The sequence below is a fragment of the Seriola dumerili genome, unplaced genomic scaffold (genome assembly GCF_002260705.1).
Source record: "Seriola dumerili isolate Sdu_G_001 unplaced genomic scaffold, Sdu_1.0 BDQW01000149.1, whole genome shotgun sequence".
Taxonomy (NCBI): Eukaryota; Metazoa; Chordata; class Actinopteri; order Carangiformes; family Carangidae; genus Seriola; species Seriola dumerili.
Window position 1 is genome coordinate 16,608,742 of NW_019174404.1, and position 13,774 is coordinate 16,622,515.

Consider the following 13,774-nt stretch of genomic DNA (forward strand, 5'->3'; position numbering starts at 1 on the left):
TTTTGTCATCGTCTCTGTCAAAACATCAGCTCAAATGCAGAGTGAGCACCATCCATTTTCTGTGGTTGCTGTTTTTTGAACCGAGAGAAAAGCCACTATAGGCCTGTGATTATAATGTGGCGTACAATGTGACATTAGAGAACCTTTAACACAGGCATTTTTTAGTGTGATTGCTCCCATTGAGAGGCGAGCCACTAACCCTGGCACAGTTAATGACATACTCCGCAGGACAAAGATGCAAATGAGTTTTTTTTTTTTTTTTTTTTTTTTTAGCTTGAGCTTGGGGAATATGATGTAGGCATGCTGAACATACTGAGCCCCAGCGCCTAGTTTGTTCAGAGCAGAGCCACGCTTCTGCAGTCTGAATGCCACATTCAGAAACCCCGACAGGTTTTGCAGTTTTCTGCCTGACGTTACACTATAAATTACTCATGAGGAGGACAAATTAGTGTTTGTACAACTGAAACCAAACAAATCATTTTGGGCTGTCTGTCACTCCTGTCCTTCTCCTGCCAAACATCCATCATGCGTATCTTAACGGTGTATTTGCACATTAACATTTCTGTGATACCAGATGGGAGATTTGACAGTATGACACATCTGTAAGATGTTGTGTTTTCAGGATGATTGATTCACTGATCCATGTGTTTAACAGATTTTTCCACCAAACACAACCTTCAGTAGAAGGAATCTAATCTTCTAATGTGCCTGATAAAGATCATTGAAGGACTTTTATCAGCTTGATTCCCCTGAAGCTACAGACTGTGCTGTTTGTTTGTTTTTTTTTTGTTATTTTTTAAAGCATTTAGTGCAAATATATTTATATAACAGACATGACACTGTTTCACCCAAAATCAACACCAGTGAGACAGAGAACACAGGGCAGAACATGTGACGGCGTGGACAATTCCCTGTGCGATTCATGTGGCGCAGTAGCAGGATTAGCGCTGTTGCATTCACTGGAGGGATTACATGGAGGGGGGCGGCACAGACTATATCTGTCTGTGGTGCCAGTGAGACTTTCTCACACACTTAAAATGATTTATGGGATAGAAAAGGCTGGAATTACAACAAAGAGAGAGAGGAAGGGAGGGAGAGAGAGAGAGAGAGAGAGAGAGAGAGAGAGAGAGAGAGAGAGGAGTATGAGGAAGGGACACGTGGGAGAGAGACTTGGGAATGAGAAGGAAGTTGGAAATGAGGTTGGCTTGAGTGACAGGTGGGTGAAGTGTGTGTAGAGGAAGATCAACTCCATGAGGGACAATATGGAGGAATGTGTGCAGTTCAGTCAGTGTTTTTTTTTTCATTTTCATGAAGATTCACTCACATGTATGTTCATGGTCTCTGACGACCATTAAGTGACGTTTATAGGAGGAGGAATGTCTGCACCGGGAAATGATGCTCTGTACTTCCAGTGAATCTGGTCCCAGTGTAACAAGTTAGTGAGTGACTGAACTCCACCAAACCATTTTATGTTCATATTTCCTTTGCATCAGCAAAGCTTTTTCTGGCTCTAAAAGAGGGAGCCAAGCCTGACACCACACACACACACACACACAGACACACACACACAGACACACACACACACACACACACACACACACACACACAAAAAAGGACAGACCCAGCATTGTCTCCTGAGCCATCATTTGCCAAACCACAACACAACAACAAATCTGCAGTTGGCTTTTTACCAGCAAGATGCACCAACTCCTCACTACTTGCTGGAAGTCTGACTGTTGTGTTGCCTCGACAGAACAGGTTGAACTTTGAAGTATACAGACGGGTGACAAATTAAAGGAAAGAATTGTCTTAGGAAAGTGTTAGGCCACCTACCTGTAAATATATGTGAGTTTGTAACATTGTTTATGGGTGTTATTCTTCTGTTTCAGTTGCTGGGAGTTATCTTTAACATATGAAGTGAAGTAGGAGCAAACTTTTGTTAATGTTGGTGTGTAAGCTGTACGTACCAGCACAGACCAAAGAGAACTGGAAAAAGTCCCAGTAGAAAAGATTTGTCTGCTGACTTTCTTTTGAAAGGTTGTTCAGTTAATCACAGAGCTTTGCAGACCTATTCTGCACCTCAGGTTCTTTTCCTCAGTTTTGACTGGCTGCTGAGCTGCTGTGTTCGCTGTACGACAAGTAAACATTTAAAAGATATAGACAAAGAAGAGGGCAGTAGACGCACTTAAGTTCAAGGTACCGCCATCCTTCCTGCAGGGAAGCTACTGTGAAACCATAGGTTTCCAAGCTAACAATTTCTTCGCACTGGAAGAAGTTGAACTACAGCAAAGCTACTCCAGGGAGAATCTAGTTTAGTTAACTAGAGCTACTTAGAAAAAGTAGTTTAAACTAACAAAATGACGAAATTAACAATGTACAATATGAAATTATAAAAAATGTAACACAAAAAAGTCACATGCCAGTCTATTACAAAAAGGGCCAACAAGTCCTCCAACCTTAACAACCATATAGGTCATTTTTTCAACCCTCTGATATGACCCATAGGAGTGTCTCCTCAAATAGCGTCCCTACAGCGGCATGTGTAACAGACCTCCTCATGGCGACTGTACCGAGAGCGGTGTACCGAATGTGTCCGTGGTTACTATAATAACGGTCATGGCTTGGTTAGGTTCAGGCAGTAAAACTACTTGGTTAGCGTTAGGAAAAGATCATGATTTGGGTTAAAATAAGTACTTCCTCAACATGCAACCTTGATTTTTGTCTTGGTTACAATAATAACAACCAACGGTCAGGAATAATAGAAACAATATAAACTACTGGTTTCACATGGGAATCGAACATCGATCTCCTTTGTCATGTTCCAGTGTTTTGTTTGTCTCTCTTTATACTACGTCACAGCACTTTTCCCTTTGCTCCTGTCATAATTACTACGACCACTAGATGTCGCCTTACAAAAAAACGTAACTATAGATCAAGAGCAACTATGGGTCATAATAAGCTGCTGCACAAACGACCTGTGGGCTGGAGGACAGTCTCAAAAGTGTCTATTTGTTAAACCAAAAAGATAAAATACCCTACTACACATGGGAAAGTGCTGGAATGTCAGCTTCGGTTTTGTAAACAATAACTGCTTCAGTATGACTATGGTGATTCTGTGTCAGGAGGTTTATCCATGATGACGTCGCTGTGTGAGCACTGAGCAACACCTGCCCTTGGCTTTTGCACATGCAAAGATCAAGAGTGTGGAGGTGACTGCCTGATGAATGCATTGCCTGGGCTGCCTTCACAGTGCTCGGGGCTGGTTAAAGGGGGTTCAATTACAGTATTTAACTACACAAAAATGGCAAAAAGTAATTGAATCACTATGCACATATGAATGCAGTTGAACTACCAGCAAGGTACTGCAAAATGTAGTTAAACTACATGTAGTTCACTGCTCCCAAACACTGTCTTTCTACTTCAAGCGGTGACAGCCAAGACACAGCGGAGCACTTTTTAGATGCAATTTCAAAGTGATCAAAGATGAGACTTTAACATAGAGAAGGATTCACAGTGTAATTCTGTTTGGGAGTGAACAGTCCTTCTGAGGTACTAGGTATTTTCTTATTTTTACTCTTAGACACACAAGGACACTCAGGTTGGTAGGTAAGAATCAAAAATAATAAAACACAAACTGACACTAAAACCATGCTCTAAATAAAAATATGTCCCCGTATTTGACTTCTTGTGAGTGTTTTGTGTTGGAAATGCCACCGTACGAGCCCACCTGCTTCCCCAGCTGAGGAGTGGCAGGTGTCAGGGAGGCATTTGTCACTGATGGACGAGCCTCCTCCTCCTCACATCAAAAGGCCACTGGGCCAGATGGAGACCTGATGGGTGGTTCCTTATTAATGGGCTCCACACACCAGGAGGATGGATCGATGGAGAGCAAAAATGATTTCACCTGTGCGTTTTGAACGGCTTTGGCTCAAAATCAAATGGCACCCGGTGAGTTAGCTATTATGTACATAATCTGAGTAAATATCAGCTGCTGTGAGTGAGTAAGTGAGTGACGTGTGAATTGTAGCTTTGCACTTCCCGCAGGCCTACACCTAACCCACTCACGCTCCCCAGCTGCAATGCCCGCGGCATTTAGCCGGCAAAGCCTGATGACATATTAGCAATTAGAGAAGAGCAGGTTTAATGATTTCATCAGGCCCGAGGCTCTGCCCAGCTTTATTTAATTGCAGTCCGGAGGAAGGTTGTTGTGTGGTGACACAATACCGATAGGCCACTGCCTGAAGGAAAATGCTGCCAGTGATGGAAGTCATACAGAGGTGCCGGCGTGTTTCAAAGGAAATTCCATCGCATTTGTTCACAGCGACAATTGATGAATAAACAGAAGTAGTGGCTCTTTATAAATTGGATTACATTGAGTCCAAATGAGATTTTTGTTTTCCAGAGTAAAGTGTCGTGATGATGTAGCACATCAGATGTTCTTGAATTATTTGAAGATAATGACCTTCTCTACAGTCAGTTACTTTTTCTTATCAGCACTGGAAGGTGATTTGTTGATGTACTCTGCTTTGTTGTAACAGAAACAAAAGAAAAGGGACAGTCTTATTAGACAATAGTAACAAATAACATAAGTGCTATACATTAAAAGGTGCGGTTAACATGCTTAAGAAGAATCCTGTTAGACTCTAAGCTGCTCTCTGCTTGTCATCTCGGGATTTTTAACTTCAACAGGATTTAAACGGCAGTAGCTGTGATCACTGGTGTAACATTAAGAATTAATGAACCAGTGGACAAATTTGATGAAATGAACCATTCCTGCTGTTGATAAACAATGTGTCGGTGTGTATCTATGTATTCTCCATATTACAACCCATGTTATTTCAGTAAAATATGGCCCTGTCTAAGAGAGGCATCTGTTTGTGTGCACACTTCAGTGCGACTGTTGTTGTTGTAGGTTTTGTTTTATGATGTGTACAAAGGGAAAATCAAGTGAACTCCTTAGATAATGCAGCATAATGGAAACAGATTTACACACCCATGCCAGGTGATACTGCGAAAGGCACATAAAAGACAGCCTTGCGTTTATGTTTGGTATTTATTTAGTAACATCTTTTAGCTTGGTAGGATTTTGCTATGCTACTGTACAGTATGTATCCGGGTTCAAACGTCCATGTGAGGCTTTGCCATTTACACCCTCATAAAGAGTCAGTCTGATCACATCTGACATGGTCATTCTAAACAGGCTTCTCTCTATTTACCGCTGTGGCAATGCTGCCGAGTTAAATTTGGTATTGACACCAAAGGAGACGAGGACTCTTCTCTTCTCACATAAGGATGGATTTCTAAAATTATTTTTCAGCTGAATGGCTGCTTATCCACACAACATGATTTTCTGAGAGAGGGATGGTAGGGATTATTAGCAAGACCCTATTATCCCACTCACAGATTTATGCTCAGGGACAATGCTGGGCTGAACTCACCGTAAACCTTCTAGAAATAGGGAACACGTCAAAACAAAAGTCAAAGGTGCATAAGGGATAAAAAAACAAAACAATTCTGTCTAATCACTATAATCTACACAGAAAATGGATTTTAAACCATTTCAAATGGATTTTTACCATTTCCTGACATATGGCTGACATATTGGCAACCAAGGCTTTCAAGTCATCACTTTTACTCATCACCACTCCGGAGTTTTTATGCCCCTAAAACAGAGACTTTTGGAAACGTTGCTGTTTTAGTTTGAAAACTCCGGTGTTGCATTTTAGTCTGGACGGGCAGAAATGGAGCCTTTGGAGACGATGGCGCAGACGCCCACAATTTGCTTCTTGATTGGGTCTTATCACTCATGATGTATTCTTTCCTGATTCTTCACACTCATATCACATAATCCTTTTCTGGAGGAAGACAAACGGCATCAGCCTCGACTACCAGTAGTGAATGGAACATGGATAACAAATTACATGCATTGCTGACCTTGTTGTCTTTGCTGGCAGCTGTTGAGCAGTTAAATTCTGCATTTCATACACTACAACAGCTCACAAGCACTGCTGTTCTACGTTTGCAGTATTTTCTGCATCTAAGCAACCAGCTGCAGAGTACACAATCTGCTTCCTGTTTACACCGGCAGTGAATGGTCATGTGATATGCGTTTTCAGGTGTTTTAGTATGGATGGAGATTATTAAAGCTAAAACACTTGTTTGGACGAAGATTGTTTTAAAACGAAAATGTAAATTGTTTGGACGTAGCCATATATGTTCACAAGTTCATTTCTAACTTTGTCTGTCCGCCATTACGTGAAGATCAAGTAGCTGAAAACAACTGCCTGCTGTGTCTAGAAATAATAGGGATGGGAGTGGTGAGGGTGAACCTGAACATTAAAGGCTGTAAAATGAAAACAATGAGCTGAAAGAACACGAGCTGAGACACATGGTAGAGCTGAAGGGAACTGCAGAGTCTGGTGATAATCCTCTGTGTGTTTGTCACTACGAGCGACCTCTTACACTTACAGTCATTTGATCTATTGCTAATATTAAAAAATATTGATTATAGCAGCTTTAACATTGCGCCACTTCCAGCCACATACAGCTGTGGCATACACCAATCATTACATTCACTACAATACAGTATGCATTTTTTTTTTCTTGAAATGTTATCATACCAAAACATCTAACATTCAGTCAAACATCCAGACATAAAGAAATCAAAGTGAATCAACTTGAGCAATAAAACCCAACTGATATCATCTTTCAAATAAAACCCTGCTCTTGTTTATATATTGAAATTGGCACATACACAGAATTGAACTTCTAAAGCAGCTGATATAACAGATTTTATGTCTGTTGGCATGAAAAGCAACAATGAAATGGGAAATTTCCAGATATGTACTGTATGTGTATGTGCACATGGAGGCGCTTGCTCTTTTTCTGATCATCAATTAACTGCTGTCCATTGACGAGGGGTAAACCATGGCTTTGGTGGGGAACTGTCCAACATTGACACACAGTAATTCCTGTGAATACTGCGCTGGTTAATCCTGAGGTGAGAAATATGTGACACATGGGCCCAGTGTAGCGTTTTCACTAAACCTAATGTTTGACTTTAAAAGTTGAGGAAAAACCTCTGCAGGTTCACCTGCACCAGCCGAGTGCTGGTAGAAAAGCCAAATGTGTGTCCCTGATCTGATCAAGTTGGCCTCAGTCCCAGACCTTCTGTCGGCTAATGTTGTCGTTCTTTCATCATTGGCTGTAAGTCAGCACCCATTACCTCTCAGCACCACCCCTTCATTTTCCCCATCCACCCTCTTACCCCACCTCTAATCACTGCCAACCTCAGCACAGGAATGCTAATGGCACCCTGTGATTGGAGGACTGCAAGCTGACCACTCCCCAAAATAATAACCAACTCCCAGTGTTCTCTGGGAGCCACGGCAGAGCGCTGCCACCGGCATTATTCTCAATATACACTTATTACACCAGCAGTAATAAAGGTGCTTTAGCTTGAATATTGTGGTAACAGAGAGGAGGGGGCTTTTGTGTTGATAGTGAATTATAGTGATTAAGCCTCAGGACAAAACTATCAGCCCTCTAACACAGAGCAGTAGATTGGAGCTGTGGATCATCTCTGTGGCCATTTATCCCGATGAATATGACTGTCCTGGTGTTTCTGCCTCCAATGTGGGAGTGTTGCAGCCTCAGACAAAGATGCCTTGCTGCTGAAATTGAAAGCCATTGATCTGCACAAAGGAAGTGCAAGTAAAAAAGCGAAAAACAGAAAAAGAGAGATTATTGATCAGGAATGTTTGGGGCTTTCCCTTGAAGGTGCTACAGAATAAGAGGAAGTGAGAAACAGAGAGAGAGAGAGGGAGATAGAGAGAGAGAGAGAGAGAGAGAGAGAGAGAGAGAGAGAGAGATAGCAAATTTAAAAATAGACACCAGCGTGAAAGAGTCTGAATAAGATTCGCTATAGAAGTTGGAATGAGAAAAATAAATCCTCTCCGTGTTTCATTTAATTTCTCCCTCTCAACAGAGTTATTAATGTCTGAGCCTTAATTACTTTGTGGACTGTGGTGAGTCAATGCTTTTATCCTGAGAAGGACTAATTTTTTTTGTCGAACATGGAGAAGCTCTTCACATGGGATCGTTTTTTGAGAACCACTCCGGAGTATAATTAATGGACGGCAAAAGAAACCATGAATAGCAATGCAGCACATATGTCATTTTATGAACACCGTCCACTCTGCCCCCTCTCTCATCTTCCCTTAGCCAATTTCTTGGAAGTGCTGAACAGGCTTAAAATACTAGAATAAACAAATATAATGAGAATAAAAGAAAACAATAAACATAATAACAGTAAAAGAATTGCGGCGCAATAAAAGATGAAGTCAAGGTGTCAAGCTCTACTCCAGTTGAATACCAACGAGAGGAGGTGCAGCGACATGACAGTTTCAAGCGTCTGAGCAGTTCTTTTATGAATAGGTAAAGTGCTGAAGAGATTAGGGGCAGCAGCGCTTTACGCTGTTTGACGGTTGAGTTAATTCATTTGTGGGGAGGCTCTGTAAAAAATGGATGTGTTTAATCATGAAGCCCATGTTAAAGTGTGAGACGCTCTGACTCATCATTCATCTTACTCTTAAACCAACTCAGAGGTCCTACTGACTCTGATGATATGTTGCCAGAGCCAGGAAAAGGCCCACAGTGGAAGCTCAAACATGAACTGATTAAAAACATACACAACTGCCCTTAGCCTGCAGTAAATTCCCCTCATTGCCTATTATCATGTGGAGCTACCAGCCGATGACAGCTTTTTGGATGCAAGAGGCAACGTCAGCACTCGCAGGACAGAGTATACATCCTCTTGTCAAGTTTGTTTTAAGGTTGTGTGTATGTGTGTGTGTGTGCTCTCCTGTGTGTTCATGTGTGCCAGAGTCATGTTAGATAAATTCCCGGCCATTTGAAGAAAATGGATGACCGTCATTAACGAAGAAGGGGCTAAATCATTCGGCCTGATAACAGTACAGGCTGTGACGACCGCCTATTGCATTACCACGCAGCGGCCAACCCTGTAATCATCACAATTCCTCAATCAATGATGCGTCCATTCAGTACTCCGATTGACAAATCGACTCCTTAGCCTTCAGCTCACCCCTTCCTCTCCCTCTCTCCCCGTTAGTGGCTCGAGATGAAAGTAGAAAAAGACTCGGCATCCCTTCATGCCACATTGTGTGTAATCCCCCCATTTCCATAGCTTTGGGTATTCAGCCTCTGGATGGAAAACAGCACCAGATTGTTCAACCCGAGCATTGATAATGTTGGCTGCTCTTGGAGCGCGTCAAGCACAATAATTCCATTAAGTTTTCAGCTCTGCATCAGAATAGAGGCCCAACATTTGCTTCCTCAGCATCGGGCTTGTTTCTATTCATCGCGCCTCCCTGTGAGAAGATGCTTATTTCTGCCTCTGTACACATGCACAGCGGGGAAGGCTGATAACCATGTTTCCATGAAAGTGGAGCTGACGCAGTTGATATTTAAGGAGGTGCATCAGTGGCTCCTCTTCATCTGTTCAGAGGAAAACTGCTGGGTTAAGTGCTCATCTAATGCAGTAAAAATGACAATTTTCTCCTTTGCCGCAATAACATTAATATAATGAAAAAATACTAGTCAGTTTCAGTCATTTATACCTTCAACTGTTGCCAAATTGGATAAATTGAGAGTTCCCTCCTCCACATGGACCTAATCACCCCCAGTACATCCTCATCAGACCCTGAAGGTGTGCTCACACTGCTATGATTGACTAGGAACAACTCAGAGCCCCTTAGGTGTATTGAGAACCAATTGTCTTCCTGTCTATGTCGTGTTCTGTCAGTTCAGTGCCCCCTGAGGGTGATTATTAGGACCTTAATGGGAGAATGATTCTTTGGCTGTGAGTTGTAACCTTGTCTCGCTTAAGCTGATGGATATACTGTATGAAGGCCAATATCAGAGAGTGGAAAGGAGAGATCAAGTTGTATAAGGGGCTAGAAAGAAATGACAGGTTTACAGCAATGTACTCACTCAAGAATAAAAAAGGTTGACAGTTGTCTGTAGCTAATAACATTTCCATCACTTTGTTTTTACATGTACAGTTTTCAGACAAATTGGTGCATTATCATTGTTATTGGCTAACTGTTGATGAATGATGACAGAGGAGTGTCACATTCAATGACAAGGAATCACTATATTTACAGATGACAAATTATTTTTGGCCTTCAGTCTTCATCAGTGCCACTTAAAAGGCAGACAGGCCACATTTTTCTATGCAGCTGATCTATATACTGTAGCTTGTATTTTGAGCAAAAATTCAATATAATTCAAATGTACACATGCATGGGAGTTTTGCCAAATATTCCTACATCTTGTCTTTAGAAACCTGTTTCTTATTCATTTCTGATTGAACAAAAAAATTAAATGAGCATTGCTTGGAAACTTTTCAGAACATAATATTAACACTAATAAACACCACCAATACATTTGACATTTATCGTTTTTTTGCCATCACTTTTTTTATGCCAAAAATGTTTCAATGTAAAGTAGCATGATATGTTCACATGTTTATATATTGTACCGTGTTACACATAAGCTATCGTAACTACTAAGTGACAACAAACACAAATTCGTCAATGACTAGTATGAGCCAGCTATTGCCATACTGCTTCTGCTCTTTGACAGAACAGCACCACCACCACGACTCAGACACAACTTCATTTTTAGAATGAATGTCACCAGACACACCATGTCACCATCACAGATACTTGCATTAACTAATAAGCGTAAGTAACACAAAATGAGTCCTCACAGGAAAAAATAAAACACAACATTATCTGCTATTATCTGCAACCTGTATACCATGGGAAAAACAATCTACAGTTGGGACAGTTTTGAGCTCAGGAAATTATTACAAACAAATTGTTGGGAGGATAGAAGAGACATAACTGCTTACCTGAATTAGACAGTCTAAAAACCCAAGTTATATGTTTAACGGTTAAATTTGAACGTAGGGATTCACACTGAAATGACAAAGGATTTGGTGTCTCTTCAAGAGTTGCATTCACAGCCTCTGCAGCACTATTAAGCCTCTGCTACCCTCAGACACAAATAATTATTTAGGTATGCTGTAGTTTCTCCTGAAGCTGATAGTGAAGGAAATAACAAAGATAATCACTGCATGCAAGAACAGACATTGGCTTATTCTTGTTGTATGTAGTAAAAAGACAATGTTGGCCCAGCATAATGCACTGTACCATGTAGTAACTCAAGGAGTGAATACATGTGGTGTTGTGTGGGCGTCATCTTGTGCATGGTGGCTAACAATTTTTGAAGTGAGCAGGTCAGAGTGGCCTCCACATAGCTGCCACTACAGATGGCTCATTAGACTAGCGTTTGATACAAACCCCCCCTCCGCTCTCCACTCCGCCTCCATCTCCCATCCCTCCGTCCTCCTGTCATCCCTCTTTCATCAGTCTAACACTCTACCAGCTGCTCACATCTAACAACCACAAGAGTTCACATACCAGAAAGAACAAGAGAGCTGTTCAACATATTGCACTGTGAAAACTGCAAATAAATAGTTCATATCACACCTTTATGCCCAATCAGAGAATTTAAAACAGCCATGTAGCATCTTTTGGGAATGGGAGCCGGTTGCACAAGCTTTTAAGACTTGGCTTATTGTAATGTAAGCGTTTATGACATGGGGATTTACTGTATGCATCACTCAAACTAGTTCTTACTTAGAGATTAGTATTACTAAATAATTTTTCTCTGTAACTTCCAGGTGAAACTGTTTAATTCTCCATGTATGTTAAGGTAAAACAAAATAACATCTACATTTACAAAGAACTGAAGGCAAACTTATACCTCCACTTTTGAAACACAATTCAGTGCAAATATATGGGAGATTAATATTACAGGTTCGACTATTAAAACAGGGCGATTTGCATGAAGGAAACCCTCCTGTTCTCCTTCAGCCTGACTGTCATGTTATGTTCTGTCATGAAGTTTACTAACTCATGCTGATGAACTTAACCGTTTATTCAGCTTCATAGTCATTCATAAGCAGACTACCTAAAGTGAGGAACTTTAGCTACCGAGACTTAGCTTAACTCAGAACATACAAAGAACTGCTAACATTACCCTGAAGTCCCTCCTTCACTGTAACACCTACATTTTACCATACATCAGTGCATGTCACAGACTGCAGTTAGCTCTACCTGCCAACATAAACACAGCTACCTAAATCGCATCACATGTTCCGCTACCCGCACAGAGACCAATGTATGTCGGTCAATACTTTGGCTGTTTCTGCAGCCAAGAAGTAGTTAAAAAAATACATCTAAGCCCTCATAAAACCCACCTGGTCGCTGGAGACCAGTTTAAAGTTTGTGTAAAGCAGCGTAGCAACACAAGTAAAGATGTAAATGTTTATACTTTAGTCAATATCAGCATGCTACACATCGTTAGCGCGAATAGATTCTCCAAAATTGAACCGCTCAGTTCACTTTACAGACACCGTGAGAACAAAAGTATGATTCATTCAGATTTAGCCGCAACATAAACCAGCACAACTGAGAAACAGCAGAAACAGAAATGATGACTCCCTACCTGTATCCGTCGTGGAGTCTGATTTTCGCTTTACTCGTCGCTTCTTTTTATTCCTGTAGTCCGTACGGGTTCACCGGCCAAAAGCATCAAAAGGGTTTTTCATAAAAGTATTCCAAGGTGTAAATATTCCCATGAGAAGTCCATTGCAGGCAGTTTGACAACTTGTTCTTCACTTCTTCCGGTTCCGATTTTTTTTCGTTAGTTTACTGCCCGGTTATGAACTCCTAAACAATAAGTGAGCCAGCTAACCTTTCCTCTGCCTCTGATTGGATAACGCTTCTGATACCTGAAGCTGCTTTAGCCAGCAGCCAGCCCCCCCTGGTGGCCAAAAAAATCGCAACGCTCGACGTATGTCTGCGTGCTCTGCTGCTTGTCTTTCATCCGGTCTGTTTTTAATTGTCAGTTAAAAACGGGACAGCTCTAGCCGGGGACAGGCCACCGTAACGGGGATGACTGTCCTGAAATAAGCTTTGACTAGAATCACCACCTCATGGTTGTATGCCTAAGTCTTGAATAACGGCCAGCAGTGTTTTTGCAGAACATTTGGATGTCACAGTGAAGTTGACCATTGACCATTTTGATATAAAATGTCATTAATGTCACATGGCCACACTGTGATCTGATAAACTGTTGCTGTAAAAAAAAAATTAGGCTACTTCACAATCTATAAATCAAAAGTTTGTATCTAGGTGTACAGGTATCCTAATAAGGTGCTTGGTGAGTGTATGTGTGCAGAAATTACTTGATTTAATTGATTAAGTATTTGTATATAGTATCCACTATTTTATTACGACAAGAGTGTGCCTCTCCTCTTTTACGTTTTCTCAAGCAATTACTAAAATGGATGTATTTATATAGTGTGTACAAGGTTGACCTGTATTCTGCTCTACAACATAAAACACTCTATTATATGAACATGGTATAAAGCCCCTATAGCTGCGACTGCTTGTCTATTCACTGCTTAGACAGATTTATTTCATTTTTGCTAAATGCAGTGTCACATTTCATCATACAGCAGCCATGCATTCATCTTCACTGTGGCAATTAAATGGGTTGCGTTTTATGAGACGTTCATCATCACAGTGTGTATCTCTGAAGTTTATTAGACAGTGTTTATAGCTGTGGAAGAAGAGGCTGCATGCCTGGTGTTCATTTGAGTTATTGATGTGTGTGGAGT